Source organism: Homalodisca vitripennis, chromosome 1 (assembly GCF_021130785.1).
Source record: "Homalodisca vitripennis isolate AUS2020 chromosome 1, UT_GWSS_2.1, whole genome shotgun sequence".
NCBI lineage: Eukaryota > Metazoa > Arthropoda > Insecta > Hemiptera > Cicadellidae > Homalodisca > Homalodisca vitripennis.
This window is the reverse complement of record NC_060207.1, coordinates 85,405,810-85,419,908: the sequence shown is the minus strand read 5'-3', so window position 1 is coordinate 85,419,908 and position 14,099 is coordinate 85,405,810. Positions and strand designations below refer to the sequence as shown.

Sequence of the window (14,099 nt, the reverse complement as noted above, 5' to 3'; positions counted from 1 at the left end):
TTACTTGAAAATTTAATGAAAAAGTCAATTTTGATTTATTTTGGGAAATAATTGAGAGTGAACGATAGCCATCTTGAGGCTTTTTATTAGTTAAGGCTAACTAACGAACTCATCCAAGCTATGCCCAAATACAGTCTATCTACCCAGTTTGGTCTGAATATATAAAGAACTACGGATGTTATCGAGTTCACAATAATTCTTCTTGCAATGTTATAAAAGTTTAAAATTTTTTATGTCAGCTATCTAGAAACTATGCGTGATATAATGAAATACGTGGGAGCAAACATTATTCTAAACGGCTTGTGAATTCTAAAACGGTTTTTTTCTGTTTTAGGATATCAATGCATATTTACCGATTTATAACTTTTCCTATTAAAAATTTTAATGGCCGCCATTTTGAAGTCTAAGAGATATTGATAAAAGTAAAAGAATAACAGTTGTTTATATACTTACGTAATATAAGTAAATAATTTATGCGCCAATTATAGTAATTAGTAGAGTAAAAAATGTTGCTCCAATATACTCATTAAAAGTATATACAGTTCATCTACGAGTAAATTACGTGTAAGTACTGCCTATGTAACTGTTTAAGTCTGGATATTTAAGTTATCGTGTTCACAATGAATAAATACTACTTAACACTGTATACTCGCTATCTAGAAACCATAACCCCATATATATATATATATATATACTGTATGCAGAAAATAATTATGTGTACACACACACCACATATATATATGTACATATATATATATAAATATATGTACATAAATATTCGGATTGTGGTTGTTTTGTATTTAAGGGGTCTTCATAATTTTACAAAATAAAAAAAACCCATGATCAAGTTTTCTCTTTGACGCAGATTCCAATCTTTCATTCACTATATTTTTATGAAGCTTCTTAGGTATTGTGGCTTCTTACTGGAAAGTAGTGGGTGAACGTTGCTGCCCGATCAGTCGCTGTCCACACCTCGTTGAATACCGTGCGCGCCCCGATGACCGTGAGCATACTGGGATTGTTTATAACCATCATGCAGCAATCATGGTAGACTGTGGCTATTTCTAACTGACATGCAGCAATCATGGTAGACTGTGGCTATTTCTAACTGACATGCAACAATCATGGTAGACTGTGGCTATTTCTAACTGACATGCAACAATCATGGTAGACTGTGGCTATTTCTAACTGACATGCAGCAATCATGGTAGACTGTGGCTATTTCTAACCATCATGCAGCAATCATGGTAGACTGTGGCTATTTCTAACCATCATGCAGCAATCATGGTAGACTGTGGCTATTTCTAACCATCATGCAGCAATCATGGTAGACTGTGGCTATTTCTAACCATCATGCAGCAATCATGGTAGACTGTGGCTATTTCTAACCATCATGCAGCAATCATGGTAGACTGTGGCTATTTCTAACCATCATGCAGCAATCATGGTAGACTGTGGCTATTTCTAACCATCATGCAGCAATCATGGTAGACTGTGGCTATTTCTAACTGACATGCAGCAATCATGGTAGACTGTGGCTATTTCTAACTGACATGCAGCAATCATGGTAGACTGTGGCTATTTCTAACTGACATGCAGCAATCATGGTAGACTGTGGCTATTTCTAACCATCATGCAGCAATCATGGTAGACTGTGGCTATTTCTAACTGACATGCAGCAATCACTGGGGTTTGGGCTGTTTCTAACTAACATGCAGCACTCATGCCCCAGCAGACCAACCGAATAATGTCATTCTGGTAAATGAGCAAATAATGGCTGACAGGATTTTATACGACACAGTTATACATTGCTATGATGTGCAAAATTTCAATTTAGTATATCTTTTATAGCTTTTACAGCTTATAAGGTTCGAAAGTATTACCCCAAATCTTAAAATTAATAATTTATAATAGAAAAATGGTAAAAAGGTAAAAAGGTGAGATATGTAAGCACTTAAGCTTATAAGGACAATGTAATCATAATAGATTTCTATGGTGTGGTTAAATGCACGATTAAAGGAATTAATGCACTATTAGAATAGATATAAGCAACATTAACTACACCAGTCTTTATAAACAAGCATAATTCAACGGATAGTTTTGCCGAACGAGTATAAAGCCTTAAGAGCTGGTGTCTTTTTAAGTGGTAAATAAAATCATATTCGGGTGGCCTTGGAAACCTTAAAGAAATTATTAGTTTCAAAGGTCATTTTCTTATGAAATAGTAGTAACTTAAAGAATATACGGATTTACACAGTGGTTACACTCGGTATGAAGTGATTATAAAAACTGCAGTTAGGTGGTTCATTTCATTAATTTAATTTTTATTACTTACGGTATTAAATAATATTAAGACACTGTATGTCATATAAGTGTACATTTTGGACGCTTCATATCTAGTTTATTCACGATTGTTATTTAGACGTTCCGTCACTGGCTGTATTGTTGTAAATTACACTTAGTTAAGGAAAATGTGGTTTCCAGTATTTTCCCCTAATAGGTCCTTGGTTCATCAATACTGTAAAGTTTGTATTCAAAAGAATACCTGCTGTACTAATTACACGGATTAAAAGGAGGTTGCTTTTGCTTCCAATATCTTTTTTCATATGAAGGATGAGTTAACACATTTGTAGCCTACCACACTATTCTATCCACCAAAACGGCACAAATACCAAACAGTCCTTAGGCAGGACCGTTTAAGATTGCCTCACAGATTTTTGTGTATTTTAAGACGCTGCTGGAAGAAACTACGTCGTTTTGGGAACTTCAGGGTTACTCAGCCATTTCTCGCTCCGTTTTACACGAACGATTATTGGACCAAGGTGGACGTAAAACCGATTATTTTCCATACATCTCAGTATTGCCTCGACATCATCACACATGTAGTAATAGTAATAGATCTTTAAGGTAACCCGACCTTTCCTACCTAGTGACAATTCTCCCTAAAGTACACGTAATGTTAGGAACAGACACATAGAAACAAGTTTCACACTACCTCTCCATTCCAATACAAACTTAAAGGTGCCTGATGAGATATGCAAGGATTATCGGTGGCTTATTCACTCAATATATTTTGCCAACCTTACCAATCATCTACTTTAGCATCTGTCACGGTTTCTTACCTTCCGTTCCTGGGTCAATACATACAAAACATGGAAACAATACATAGCAAATAGTAACATAAATACAAAAAAACCATTTCATTGCAATTAAATATTATAGTAATGTTGTAATACCAATTTCCTAAATGGTCTTGAATGAACGGCATTAAAACATGTTTCCGTAATACTATATTGCAGATCCTGAAACTGTTTATTAGATACAAGACCATTGACCATGTTCTGAGAGCGTTATACTTGATTTAAATTTACATACAGTTATAAATCGTTATATCAAATTCTATATTACTAGAAATTGTGAACGTTCTATTTTATTATTACGTGAATTAGTGGAATATATTCACAGTACATATACAATTAAAACGCTTAAGTTTCATTACTAAATAAGATTACTATAAAAATCTACTGAGGGGGGGCAAAATTAAAACAACTTTATTGTTAGCAAAGTTGAAATTGTGAACCAGATCACAAGACGTGTGTTCAGAAGACGTGTTACGTTACGTTACGTTGGAGGTTTATGGAGATTTGTAGAAAGATGTTTGATTATGTCAGTAGTGAGTTTTCAGGTAATGCTAGATGTGACTCCTTCAAATACGTTGAATACTAAAATACTATTTAGTATTTTATAAACTTCATGAGTGATTTGAATAAAGTTACAAAAGAATGGTGAGTGAGAGGTAATAGGTTGAAGAAGGTCCGTTAATATGAAGTATTTGAATCAAATACTTGCAGGTCCAATTAGAGGAGTATTTTCATGAATATTAGCTGGTGAGTTTTAAGGGGTATTATAAAATAAATTTTATTGAATGCTATAGTAGAGTTTTAGTGATATATAAGATTCTCTCAGTAAGGTTTGTAAGATTTATATACGTTTTTATGGCGTTACTTTTTCTTTCAAATATACTTAACCTGGGTGTGATTTATGCAACCATTCTGGCTTATAGAATAAATTACGTACTAAAAAGATCATTTTAAAGCTTATAATTTATATTAGTGTTTACTAAAACTTCTTTCTATCAATTTCAATCTACCAATCAGTGTTAGATAGTGACTACTATAGGGATATAAAATCTGTTGCATTCTATGTTTTAACAATAGGATAAGGTAAAATGGAGTATATTTATTTACGTATAGGACCGTTATTCTTTTGCCGAGCGTTAACAAAACCTATTACTACGTAATACTGTATGCCGAAGACGAACTGACCTATCAAAATTGCACAAGGCTAATATGTACAACATTGTGTTTCATATGCCTGAGCGTTAGTGAATATATTTAGCGTATATCGGACTTCCATGTATATAATACCATTAATAAAATCATAGAATAAATACATTTGTTAGGAAACTATACTCGGGTGTGTGAACACTATAGGTACTCAATCATACGGTAGTTTAATGTGTGACATAGTAATGAATGTATCTAAACTGTAAAACTGAAACATTACAGGCAGTTTCAGCGAAGCTGGTTTGTTACACTATGCGTATTATGGCAGAAATAATTGTATTATTGTAAAATATGGTTTCTAGAATATTCAGAAAGCTTTATTCCATGTAAAATATATACAGTTACATAGTCAATATACATATAAACCCATTACTCGAACTGATAAGCACTGTAGAAATATAATAATAGACACAATACTACCCATAATAATAATCTATAATACTATTAAGACTACAAAGTAATATACGGTGTTATCATTGGGCATTAATAATTTTACATGGTTGACACCTCATTAGCCAAAGCTGCATTGAGGTGCCTTCGTTACCATTTAAACAACAATAAAGATTGCAGAAGACAGATGCTTAAATATATTTTATAGGTTTAAATTTAAATGTGTAATTAAATAGATACAATTTCAGTTTTCATTTTATAAAATATTCTTCAACTTCATCGATATTAAATGTGAACAACCACTCTTCAAGGTATCTAGAAAACGTTGTAAATTCAGTAGCATTACTGATATGAATAAGAATTTTGTTAAATAATTTAGCAGACATGTAAGAATAAAACCGCCTAAATGCTTCACAGTAATATGGCATAGGCACTTGAACTCGATTCAGCTCTTCTAACCTAACTGAATGTACAGATGAGTTTGTGACACTGACTTTTCTCATGAAAAATAAACGTAAAACCTTAAATATGTAAAGATGTCTTAAAGGAAATATTTTAAGTTACTTAAAAAGGGGAAAAGGGTGTTCAAATTTTCGGACTTTGAAAATCTGTTACACTATAGGCTTTTTGAGCAATCACAACTGGATTAACGGTAGATGCATATTCACCACCCCAACAACCTAACCCATACTGAATTTTACTATAAACGATTGCAAAATAAATTGATCTTAATATAGGTATTGGACAAATATATTTGAGCATATAGAATTGTCATAACGCAATATATACATATTTTTCACAGATTGCATATGATTTTTCCAGTTACAATTTTTGTCTAGTACTAAACCTAAGTAATTTACACTTTCAACTTCTACAATCTCCATACAATTGTTACAAGTTTCATAATTATTCCTTAAAGAAAAGTTTGAAATATTAACTTCGACTTATTAAAGAAATGTTCATTCTCAGTAATAACGTGGAACTTGATCTTTTGTGTATTTTTAAGGAAAAAAGAGATTCGTATCAACAATGGAATTTACAGTTTTAATTAACACTGTTTATATCATCCACGCCCATGTCTTCTTTCTTTACTTCTTGTAAAAATAATACAGTGGCAAACTTGAACTTCTTATAATTGCAATTAAAACAACCAAAACTTTTAAATTATTAACAGAAATTATTATCTTCCATAAGACCTGGTAAATATGGAATATTTAAAAATACTTTGTCCATATGTTAAACAAATAAATTATAGAAAGTAACCAATTTAAAAACTTACTTTGCATCTAATGCCTCTGAAAATAAGTGTCAGTAAACAAAATAAAAGTCTGATAGATTTTCTATTTCTTAATTGTAAAGTGATGAACATTCAATACGTTATTGCATTGTATTGTTTACACAACCGAACTCTTTCTCTGAAGCAAGTTTATTATTATAGCAGTGAATAGACACAAGCCTACTTCACTTGCACACCTGAAAGTCCAGGAGCAATATGTAACCTTTATCATTTATTAAAAGAATTTTTAATACCTACTAACAGTATGACTTCGATATCAAAGAGACAATCATTATCCATTATTCATATTAATAATTAGAAATACTAGTGCTTTAAGAAGTTCAAATAACTATGTAATAAGTTAAGTAAAGTATGAGTTTAATTTTCTTAGCACCAATCAAGTTTTTACCCCAATAATCCTTCTTTGCCATAAATGTAGATCCAAAATCAAATGTCACATATTTATGTGTACACCACTTGCACAACCACATTTTCTACGAGAAATATTAAATTAATTATACATAACTGATTTAATGTGTGTAATGGTATTACTTTAATCTGATTACTTTGAATGGAATGTCGTAGAATTGTCTGAAAAGCGGCACAAAGGTTAAAGGACAATAGTTATAAAGAATCTAATCCTTACTGGAACAACTTGAAATAAAGTTTTATACCCTCTACGCCGTACACCCTGGATATATTTACTATTTTTTGGATCTACTCTTCCAAAGGTGTAAATTCTTAAGATTTAACTCATTAGGCAGATATATAAATAAAACAAAGCAATCTAATTGTGAGTTCCTTACTTAGAATAAATTAAAAAATAAGAAATACTACATTAACTGTGAATAACGTACGACAAAGTAATCTTCAACCACAAATAACTAATGTTATCTATCAACTGATGAGAAGATACCAAGACAATGTTTAGGGTAGTTTGATGTTAGCCGCATTTTGATATTTTCTCGTAAATTTATAGATTTTTAGGCCAGTACAGTGGTTTTTTAGTATTCCTTGCTGTTTTAATACTATAGATAGTGAAACTCTCACACTGGATAAACATGACTTGCTACTGACACCAAACGTTGGTAATGTAAAACTAATAGATTTAATTACTTTTCAAATCCATTTATATAGTGCTTTGGGAATAAATACCCGATACTCTAATACACTAATAAAGCGGGATAAGGATAACAAAAATGTCCTTAAGGATAACTGTTAAAGCCATTTACTTCATTTGCCATTACAATTAATATATTTCAAATACCACAAACAGAAGGACTAATATGCCTCGTAAGCGCCTCCTCAGTTTGAGACGTTGAAAATAAAATAGCAGAAGGACCCAAGTTTACATTTATAGATGAAAACACCGACTCATATTTCTCTCTCCTTGCAAAGGAAACAACAAAGACATTTTGTAACGAGAATTGAAATCCTCTTTATAGCTTCCTTCTCTTTAATACAAGACGTTGTTCTTGTTGGAGAGATCAAACGCAAAGCGATATTTAACGCATTTCTCCAATAATTGTATCGATTTTCGCAGAACGGGTTTTCATTTTAATTAGCTACGCAACGACTAACGGAAGCAGGGTTTGATTGTAATTTAATCAAGCGAATAAATGCAACTCAACCAAATCTAGTTCATAATTAAAGTTACTTTGATGATTCATTAAATATGAGCTTAGAGAGCTGGTGATTTTTACAATCCAAAATGTTTAGGCAAAAAATATTTTAAGTTACGTTGTAGTTAAATTATCAATTTTGTTTTCCTGCTTGTCGATTTATTTAATCCAGTAAAAAATGTTTATGTTGTAATCGCATTATTGTGGATAAATAATTTTGCTTCCCTAATAAAGTTGGGTACTTGTAGTACTGTATTAAAGCTTTAAATTTTATAATCCATCCATCGTTGTAGACACGTATACTATAGTAATAAATATATAGACTATTGTATTTTTATCTACTATTACAGTATTAGCTATAATTCTACGATGGCGTTATAATAAATACTAAATAATAACTTTTTTAATAGATATTATAATATTTATTTAAGGATCTAGTACATGGTTTTATAAAACGCAAAACACATTCCTACTTAATTTTTTATAAAATCTATAGTTTTGATCATGGGTATATTTGACAGTGCAAAATGATTTACATGTGTTTCGCGGTGTTTAAAAAGTTTCCATCCATCCAAAAGCGTCCGAAATTCAAAAAAACTAATGATGTTTTAATACCAATATATACTTAACATGTGCAATATTATTTTTTATCCCGAATAAATATTATTTGGAATAATTCTGATATACTGAAACTCTGTTGTAACAAAGTAATTCTCTAATAAACATTACGCGTTACGCGTTTTGGAAGCTATACCTGAATGGTGTTCAATCTCAAATAGGCTTGATATAAATGTTTTGTCATGAATTAGTTTCATAACAATGAATTATATTTGTTTTAATGAAACTATAGCTACTACTCAAGGCAAAATAATTTTAAATAAGTCTTATTTGAGAATAACCGGAACAAGTAGTGTACATATCCGATGATGAGATACCTCCAAAAACGCTTCCTAGTATATTTTAGATTTGCTTTATTACTGTAGAGTTTAAAAGAATTTTGGTTTTATTATTTGGCATACCGGCTGAGGTTTTCGATTTTAAAGAATCTATACATTTTTCTTTTTCTACATCTTGATATTGAAAATTATTTATTATTGGTGCGTATCATGTAGTATAGCATGTGCGGTGTTCGTTTGGTTGTTTTCAAGGGTTCCGTGAGCAACAGTAGAGAAAAAGAAGAAGCAAATTGTTATTTATAGGAGATAATAATAATAATAATAATAATAATAATATCCTTTATTGCGTGAAACAATTACAATATTGCATGGCATGCGTCAACGTAACTATATAAAGTAGATAAGTACATCAGATAAATGATATTGGTCAAGGTAAATACATACAATGCAATACGATTCTTGTATGTACCAGAACCGGGGATTTCGTGGTTGTTAATTTCAAAAATTTTCATCCCAGCGGCCCATCATGAACTCATCAGTTGAGTAAAATGCCTTTGACATAAGAAAATGTTTTAGTCGAGTTTTGAATTTTTTTGTTTCATTGAGTTGTTTGATGCCTTCAGGGAGCCTATTGATTAGTCCGACTCCAACTTGAGATGGTAAGTGTTCGAAAGCTGCCGTTCTGTGCTGTTCGACTCGAAAGTTATTCCTGCCTCTAGTCCCATATTGGTGGACATCCCTACCCTGCACCAACTCGCATTTAAATCGGCAGTACAAGGCCACCTCGAGAATATAGAGACAGGGAAGGGTCAGCAATCCAAGCTCCCTAAAGGCATATTTGCACGACTATCTGGGGTTTAATTTTGAAAGAATTCTTACGGCTTTCTTTTGAGATCTGAAAACTCTTTCAAATCTGTATTTGGAACAGCTTCCCCACAATCTCAAGCCATATGTCAAATGTGGATGTATCAGACCGAAATAGGCCATTTTTAATACATCCAACGAACAAAATTTTGCAAGATTGCGCAGGACATAAATTCCCGAAGCGACCTTAGAGCAAACGTTTTCAATGTGATCGTCCCATGTCAGCCCCCGATCAAGGTACATTCCAAGGAACTTAATGGAGTCTGTTTCTTCCAGAAGGAAATCGTCCACCATCACCGCGGATCGAAGCTCTTGCTCTTGTTGTTGCCGAAGGCAAAAATGTATGACGTTTGATTTTGAACTGTTTGTTTTCAGATGTTGAATGTTAGCGCCATTTAATTTCAGAAACAGTTGTTTGTCTGATTTAGAGGTGGCTTGTCTTTTATTGATTATTATTTGCCAAATATTTTGGGCTTATTGCCGAAGCAGTTAATTTGAGTTGTTGTGTTTGCCTTTCTGAAAGCTATAAGTTTTTTTTCATGCTCTTTTTTGCGGTTTCTGTCTCTACCTTGTCTTTACGTTGACCTGTGTGGAGCTCTTCTCCGAAGTTTAGATGTTCTTCAGTCATGTGCATTCCAAACCCTATGCTTGTGTATGCGTGTGTTTCTTGACTGTTTATTGTTAAACGGCAGATGTAATTGAGAGTTGATTTGCATGATGTTGATGAAACTGTTGTACGCTAAGTTGGCGTCTTCTATATTATAAAGATATTTTAATGTTTCTTATTGTATCAGGTACTGTTTCCAAATAAACTCTTCTACTCATGAGGTATTTTGACAACTCTGTGGACTGTTGTAATGAGGCAGTAGCCGAACAACACTGGAACCACAGGACAAAAAGCTCACATGAACAGTTGTAACGCTGTAATCATATATTATAAACAACGTGAAACAATGGGGTTGATAAATCTGTTGGCCAACATGAACACATTTCACCGTTCTGGCAGCGTTTCAGGCTGGCACACACAACTGCCATCGTGTACACAAAAATGTCTATTGTTTGTAGTGATGAGACACGAAAACAGAAAAAATCCTAGGAAGAATTGTAAGTTAATAATAATTAAGTATAATAGTAACCGTATTAAATTATTAGACAATTCAGATCAAGTTCTATAAATGTGATTGAATAAAGCTATAATTTGATGGGATAAATAGTTCCTTCTACGACTTTCTGGCGTAATATCAATTTTGGAACAATGTAAAATCCCGACGTTTAGCGTATATAAAGAATTTATTCCAGCAATAGTGATATTAAATAAAATACTCTTATTGGAACATAGATACTTTGAAATTATTTTTTCCATAAAACTAAACTTAGGAACTTATATACTGTAAAATTTAAAAAAGCATGCTTCATGTGTATACACATTAGTTTGAATATACAAATATTATGATGAATATTTTGGATGTGCCGGTAATATTTTTCTACTATTTTAATCGTATTATATCATATAATTCTGTATTAAAACATTATCTGTGAGCTGAAATATTTTAACGGATTGTTCATCCATAACTTTTTCAATAGAATAAAAACGTATAAAAATATTACTATTGTTTTATAGTTTGTGTTATTGTTTTAAATATCAGCATCCGTATTATATAAAGTTCCATCATGTGTGAAAAGTGAGAATAAATTGTACCATGCATAAATAACTCATATCCAAACTGGAACTATTCGTAAAGAGCTAAATAACCGGGAGACCGTTAGAACAAAGCCACGAACGACCGAGACAAAGATGGCATCTATCATGAGTGAACGGACCTGTCAGGACCAGTCCACACCAGTTAGTCAAGTCTGAACTTGTATGAGACACGACTGACGTCTGTTGCTATCAAATCACAGCTATTTATTTTATTCCACTATAAATAGATGACAAAAACCATACAATGAAAATGTGAAATATTTTCTTGATAATATATTTCAGTGATTACTTTAACTATTTATACTCTATTGTACAACAATTACATCTATGCATTTACTGTAGGAAATAATTCTCCGTTACCTTTAAAATTTAGGAAATCTTATTTCAGGTCTGCTAAGAAAAGAAGAGAAACGGAACAAACTAGAGATCTTTGGGAAGGAAAAATCTAAAATTCCCTCATTTTAAATGTGTGTTGAAATATATTTCAAGGCTGATAAAATATTATTCACCTCTAATTTGATAAATTATGAAACTTAATATCATGTGAAGCATGTAAAACAAAAATCAAGAAACATTACGAACATGAATTTCTTGAACTGAAAAGTAATATAGTATTTAATATGTTTTTTGTATCTCTGACGAGAGTCCAGCACCTTAAAAGACGTGCCTGATTTTACATGTTATCTCTCATTGATTATCAGTAAATACGAGTGAACAAATTCAGGAAAACTTCAGTGTTTTAACATTATAATTATAAATTAAAATGCTTCGGTAAGATGGAGGGAAGATTATTTTATTCTATAATGAAGATAGAAGAATTTTAAACGAAGGAGAAGGTTTATAAAAGCTGGAATTCATATATAACAGTAGAAAAGGAATATATTATCAGTTTAGTTCACAAATTCTCAACTACTTTCATTGTCATAGATGCTCTATCGGTGTGTCCGCAGAACATTTCCATTTGAAACGAGCTATAGAAACGTTTCTTGCTACCTCAGCGAAGCCTACTACGCGACATGGGATAAATTTATATCTTAACATTTATAAAAAAAGGAGTATAAAAATGTAAGTAAAACAGTGGTATTCCATATGTTTATATTGTTATATGCTATGAGTTTGACATTCCAAAATACTTACTGAAAACAAATAAAACTGATTTCTGTAAGATTAAAAACCTGTACTCGGACATGTCTAAGTGTATACTTTCAACATGCTATTTGTGTACAAATTTTCTTACCTAAAGGGTTCAATATGCCTTGCATCCATGTAGGGTGAAATGTGGATGTGAATAACCGTGCAATTCCCATTCCTCATCTCAACGTACCTAATACACCATGTACTAACATTACCTATTTCTCCAGATGCCATTAGCGAGGTACGTTAAAGATCCAAGCGGTGAGGTAAACTGAAGTTAAGCAAGTTGAAGATGAGATTTCTTCCAATTATTATCATCACTGACAAGGACTCATTTAGGTCCTTTCACCATTAAGACAACGAGATATTGGCTTATGTACTTGTTCAAAATGGGACGGTGAGATGACAACTTAGTATCAAGCTCAGTGATATTAAGTGACAGTAAGTGACTAATATATGAATGTGTTTATTTGATGTCTGTCCTATCTGAAGCCACGATCTTCAAGGCGAAATAAGATGAAATATTTTTTCACTAGATACCAAGCATTTATTTTAGAAATATTTGTGAGCACACAATTTAGAAAAAGTGATAAACATGTCTTATGATGCTTTAAAAAGCAGTACCAATGCAAGTCGTCACATTATAAAGCCAAAGATGCCCGATGCTGCTACTGTTGGAAACAGTCAGGTTTTGAGCACGAAGAAGAGAAACAAGATATGTGTAATGATGACTTTTTCTTCCAATAGGCTTAGGAATACAATAGTTTTATTAGGAATCATCGTATATTGTAAAAATGGGGTTCAGGATTTTTACAACTCCTTATAATTTAAAATGAATACATAACCTACTGATAAATTTCCTAATGTAAACTATTGCATAATATAGAATATAAGGGTGTACGAGGCGTTAAAATGGAATTGAGGAATGCAATAGAAAAACTTCAAAACTTTGGACCTTATTGCGTTATATTGTTATTTATAGAATTTCTGCTTAATTCAAGACATGTATGATAATTTATATTTTTACGAATGATGTAAATACTCTTAATATTTTGTCTTCCTTAATTGTTTACAACTTTTTTAAGACGTTGCATTGCTTAAAAATTTAAAAAGAATCTAAAAAATGTTTATAAACACTACAAAACGAAGAACTGAAACAAGAATCAAGCTTTTGATCTGGTGGTTTCAATACCAACAGGTGGCACTCGAGCACAAACTGAACATCCACGCCCCAACGCTACACAAACATCCAGCACGCACCACAAAGCCCCGCACGACACATTAACGCACACCGAAGTAAACAACACCAACACGTGTCTATCACACATCCCTAGTTGTGTGTATCTTTTAAACAGGATGTGGGCTACTCAGTATTCAATGTAGTATGAGTAACTGATTCTTTTAATAAGTTTATTTCAAATAATATTGTCTGTAAACGTTATGTGTATTTTGGGCAAAATGTATACCAATTGGAAGCAACTGAAGAATAAATATAGAGTAGCAGTTACCCGCGTCTACGAACGCAATTTCATTTTGAAAAGCAGAAATACTATGAGCATGCGTTCCAAACAATCCTGTCATAAGTGATAGTGAACTTATAAGTACCTGTTTAATTTCTCTCTAATATTTAAGATTATTTTACTAAATAGTTCCAACGATTTCAGTAATAATTGAACACATTTAAACTACTGTCTGTTTTAAATCCCAGGTTAAATTCAGAGGTCTTGGCTTTTCAGATAACTTATTTATGATGCATTCATTGATGGGACTTTACACTAGTAGAAAAAACTAACCGGACAAGGAAAAACTTCTGCATGTAACACGTTTTGTAAAGTTCAACAGACTTTTACAGGTGAATAACACAACACA

General features: G+C 32.2%; 1 protein-coding gene across 2 annotated transcripts in view; it reads left to right on the top strand.

Moving 5' to 3' along the window:
• Nucleotides 1–14,099, top strand: part of LOC124365961 (glutamate receptor 1-like) — a 371,078-nt gene that overhangs the window by 220,749 nt on the left and 136,230 nt on the right. The window lies entirely within an intron of this gene.